Here is a 5680-nt window from a genome sequence, read left to right as displayed (position 1 = left end):
TGTAAAAAACTCCCAGCTTTATGGAATTGTTTAAAAATAAAATCAATGGTTAGTAAATGGGTCCCAATTGCACAGCATGTGTAACGTTTCCACTCAAGGTCAGATGCTCAACCTAACACTATAGGTGATTTGTGTATGGCCATAAGAGCTGCAAACTAACTGGAACTCACTATATACCATAAATAAACAATACTGTGCATGCTCAACTCTAAGGGGCAAATGTGAGTTTAGATCTTAATACATAAAACCTCACCCATGTTCTAATCATTCCTATGGGTTTTTTGGAAGTGTTTATCAAATGGTGAGTTCTAACTTTCACCCACTGATTAATACACTTCTAAAAATCCCATAGGAATGCATACAGTGTGGGTGAGTTTTTATGTATTAAGCTCTAAACTCATGTTTTGATAAAGCGGCTCCTTAGACTAAGTGGGGGACAACTAGGATAATAAGGTAAGATGGTGGTGAGATTAATTAATAATTAGGGGTGCCTAACATATTGTCATCCCCAGTCAATTTAGGTTTCCTTGTCCATTAAATGCAATGGCACAAGATAATGCTTTCTTCACAATTAACATAAAAATGTTACCTGAAATGGTTGACTGAGCTGTGAACACTTTGCTACTTTTGGATTTTTAGGTGCAAAATCATTTCCTTACAGTGCCAAAGATCATGCCAGTTTTAATTGCCATCCAGAATCTAACACCATGTGACTTCATAAAATTGTCTATTGTTAGAGTTGCGATCTTTTCTGGAAAAAAAAATATTTTTAACCTTGTGATCAAGCATTTTTACTGGCAATTTTTACAAATGAATGCTAATTCATATACTATTCATTAGCGTTGTCTTTAGCAATAATTATATTTTGGGGTCAAAAAAACCACAAGCTATAAAACAAAAAAATGGAAAAAAAGTGCAACGCTTATGGGCGCATTTACTAAAACTCTAACATTTCTAGTTTTTGTATTTTAAAAAATTCTAATAAACTCATTTCCACGGATGTCTCGAAAGTTTAGAAGCAAAAGGGAATCCTCCAGGGAAGGGAGGGGACATCTGCCATTGAGTTCTACTGCCTAAGTTTCAGTAAATAGCTCCCTAAGATTTGTGTAACTAACTGCTATCACAAGACAGATACACGTGTGGCTTCCGTTAATAGTAATAATAAGAACACTGCCTCCGAGCATTAGACAATTTTAACACTTAAGAAAACCGAAAACAGATGCCTACATTTAATTTGTATTATGTTTTCGTTTGTCCAGAAACGTCCTTGTTTTTTCAGCAACTTCATCAGTTCTCTTGGATGTGCAAGCTTATTTGCAGCTTAAAGGGGTTGTCTACCTTTTCTCAGTACTACCCAAAAAATGATAGATTAGCTTCAACATGCTGACACAGGCTTGTGCAGAGGGGTCAGCGACTCCCTCCCCTGCTGCCTCCTGCCCTATAGAGAAACGCTATCTTCAGAGGTAATTTTCTCTAAAACACTAGACATTTTCTTAAAGAGATACATTACAAATTTTATTAAAATAACCTAATCTGCTAAAATAGCTTTATTTATGTAACGGTGAACCACCCCTTTAATGATGCCAGCCCTGTTAGGGGTCAAGTCACCCTTTCAGGCCTCTACCCCGACACAGAAAATAAGGCACTTTCAAGGTATATGACAGCAAACTTATGGCCAAGTGGTTAGTGGTAACTTGGCCAATCAGGTTGCTCTTGGAGGGACCTGGAAACTGCAAACATTATTGTTACCCAGTTCTACTTGTGCCCTAGCTACCCTTCCTAAATATAACACTGCACCCCCAATACTACAAAGTGGTTCAGGATTACCCCATGCAAGTATCAGACAAAGCATTTAAGATTATAGGGTTGATTCACTAAAGGTCGATAAGCATTATCACATGCTTTTTTGCGTTAAAATTGACGCGGAAAAAAAACCCGCGCATTTTGCTTAAGTATTATCGTGTGTGTTAAGACGCATATCGCTTGCGCTGAATAATGCATGTACACAAGGCGTTAATTATCGCATAGAAATAATACTAACGCATGATTCACAAACACATAAGAAGCGTTAGACGCGCTAAATATCGCATTAGTCTGTGCGAAAATTAACATCTACTTGGGGCAGACAGTACTTATAGAAAATTGTGGTTTGTGAGCTTTTGGCAACACAACATGGACTTTGCAGTGGCATTTTGTATGTGTTTTCAATCCTCCAGTTTTCATGGAAATGGTCATCTGCAGAAAAGTAGTTTTATGAACGTAATGGTTACGTGCATTAAATCATGCGTTAAATCGTGTGCTAATATAGCAAGCAGCGAAATATATTGCGCGCAGCGGGAATTAACGCACGCGCGGAAAATAACGCAAGAAAAATGCTCATCGCGACTTAAATAACGTAAACAACATTGCGTCTTAATAAATGCAAGTATCCTATAGTGAATAGTGCGTTAAGTCGCAAAAAATAAGAAGCGATAAAATTTTTTTACACATGCTATAAATAGCGCTCAAAATATCGACCTTTAGTGAATCAACCCTTATATGTATTATGGCATTTTTGCATGATATCATTGACAGCTCTAAAATCCTGTATTTCTCCTCAAATGGCACTTTGATTTCTAAACACATCACAGGAAACTGAGCATTATCTCTTTTAGCATAGCACCATACCTCCTTGAGCATGCTTTTTGTCTATTGAATCTCCATGATGTCAGCATTTTAGCCTACTATAATCGCAAGGCCTAAGTACAAAGAACAAGAACCAGGCCATGAGCATTCAGACAAATCAGGAAATCATTAATCGGGAACATGGGCAGAATATAATAAATTGTCTTATGTTTGCAAGATTTCTTCACCTTTCTTTCACTTATGTATGTTCCTGTTTATCTCCCTTGTTCCTCTCTGAAACACTGCCTTTTCATACTTGTCTGGTAAACCATATTTCAATACTTGCACAGTAATATGTGGAAAACAATCAGAAGGCAGCATTTAATGGTCTGATTGGTTACTAGATGTGGCTAATATAAAACTTTATATTACCCTTAAAGGAGGAAGAAAGTTTGGCACCCCGCTGTGATTTTCACTTGCCTGATACCCTGGGCCAGTGCCCTGGGTCAGCAAAAACTGCACTGGCCCTGGGTAGTTCAGTGTGAGCACTTGTCCATGCCCTTATAGTAACGGATTTAAGTTGGCCATACATTAAGTAATAAGATTGTTCCAAACAAAGTTTTGGATTTCGGAAATTGCTGGTATGTGTATGGTGCCCTGTCCAGCCCGACTGAAATTCGTGTACTATGGATATTGGTTGTTTCTAGAATAGAGCAGGTAAGAAAATAACATCTGCCAATGCACCATGTTGACCAGTTCATGGTACATCTGGAAGTGAGAAAGGGGATGCATGTAAAGGAAAGGATACAATACAAAATACTACTGCTAGCCGTAAAAAGCCCTTCACTACTCCTTGTGTCACTTGATGCTCTCTTTCCAGCCATCTTGCAGCAAGAGCCTTCACAGTTGAAGCTAATACAGGGGTGTCTTCAACTGCACATACTTGTGGCAGGGTGACACAGGCTAACTTCTTCTGCCTTCTCTAGGTTTGGCTTTCTAGGACTAAAGCTGCCTTATTTCCTGTCAATGTGCAATGGTGACATGCAGGGACACATCACATTAATACAACAAGAAGGCTGACACAAGATTTATGGATACTATGCAGGGAATAAGCATTAAGCAACAGTGCTGACATGAATTTGCCAATGTGCTGAAGCTTTATAGAGCATAAAGACATGGACATAGCAATGATCATGATATTGTCTGAATTGCTTCTTTAGACATATTGTGAGTCTCTGCAGTGTTTGACCTCCATTCTTAGCCATGAAAAAAACATCATCATAATGGCTCAGATCAGAAACCATTGTTTTTATTGGGGCTTTGTTAAATAGTGTAAAATACTGGACCGGTGGTCCTAAGCTTAATAGTACTTTATACAGGTTTTCAGGGCCACCTCAACCTGCTTTCAGGTATATATTTAACCACCACCATCAGGGGGGACAGTCGTCCCGGGCCGGGCGATTTTCACTATTAAAGGGGGCCTGGCCATACTACAGTTTTCTGACTATCCTGAGTCCCACCCTGTCATTGGTGGTCAGCGGGTAATCTGCTTGGTCGCACCCCGTGCGTGTGTGTGACATCAGCCCGAAGCCGCTGGAGTAGCTGAAGAAAAAGTTTAACGGTAAGTCCACTGGCCACCAATGTCTTAGGGGAAGCACTGGCCACAAATGTCTTAGGGGAAGCACCGGCCACCAATGTCTTAGGGGGAGCACTGTCCACCAATGCCTTAGGGGGTCCCTGGCCACCAATGTCTTAGGGGGAGCAATGGCCACCAATGTCTCAGGGGGAGCACTGGCCACCAGTGTCTTAGGGGAAGTCCCTCTGCCTAACTGGTTAATAAACAGTTACAAGGTATGTATCCTATTGCTTTATACTGTGGGGTAGCAGCCTCCGGCACCGGCCCTGGCCTCCGAGCCCCTGTCAATCACTACTTCCACACTAAAGCTCTTGCGGTTGTTTCTCTGGCAGTAATGTACTGCAAATGCGTGTCCCTTTTCAGGCTATGGACAAGTGCCTGGTAAGTGCCTCCCTGTTACATTAAGACCCTAATACAGAAGTCATCACTGAATTTTTGCATGGTGGGTCTGTGTCCTGTGCCACCGAATATGGATTCATGCTTGAGCCCCAGAGACATTCATTATTCACCTAGGTTGGGTGGGCTGAGCTAATTTCCAGCATGGGCACTATCTGTGTGGCGTTTGCATGTTCCTCCTGTGTTTCCATGGGTTTCATCCAGATTGGATTGAAAGTCTCACTGGAGCAGGTTAGCACTTTTGTTGTTAGGGGCCCCGTGATTTCTGATGGCAGCCTTGCCCACCACATCAGCTAACTAGGTTTTCTGTTTGTAGCTTTTACTGTTAAAGTACATTTCAGCATAGAAGCACCTGTCTTGTTAAGTAAGTCAGCCAAGGAATGCCCCAAATTGATGCCCCCCAATCAATATTTTATTCAGATTGTTGTTATACTAAATAATTTCTCTTAGTTAAATCTGCTTATCCTTCTTATGATTCCATACTTCTGTCTCAGAATTACTGTATATTAAAAGTACTCTTCCAGCCATTGATAGAAGTGTCTCTGATATGCCCACCTTGGGCCAAATGACCACATTACAATGAAGGGGATATGAAAGGTCAAATGAGTCAATGCAGTCCTTGACCCAACAGAAAAATCAAGCCTGCCCTATTGTCATCGTTTTTTGGTGAGATATCAGTCAGGAAGGCCTGTTGGAGGGCCCCATGCACATACACAGTCTGAAAGGCCCGAATCAGCAGCATCAATCTGGCCGTGTAGGTGCCAACCAGCCCAGTGCTTACTGCTCCCTAACTTGCACATCTAAATAATTCATGGGATAGGGTGAGGTTATGCTTAAGTGCCACCCCTGCCTGCCCCTCATGAATACATTGTTGCTAAAAGCAGACACTAATGTATTTGCATCAGGTAATTGTGGGTCAGCAAGTAAATGGCATGTTGCCGTAGCCTTATGATGCAAAGAAAACAGTAAAACAATGTTCTTTAGCCTTAATGTGTTTAACCTATAGCACTCCAGCTCTTACCAACCACATAACACTCAGTTAAA

Source organism: Xenopus tropicalis, chromosome 7, assembly GCF_000004195.4.
Source record: "Xenopus tropicalis strain Nigerian chromosome 7, UCB_Xtro_10.0, whole genome shotgun sequence".
NCBI lineage: Eukaryota > Metazoa > Chordata > Amphibia > Anura > Pipidae > Xenopus > Xenopus tropicalis.
This window is presented reverse-complemented; position numbering follows the sequence as displayed.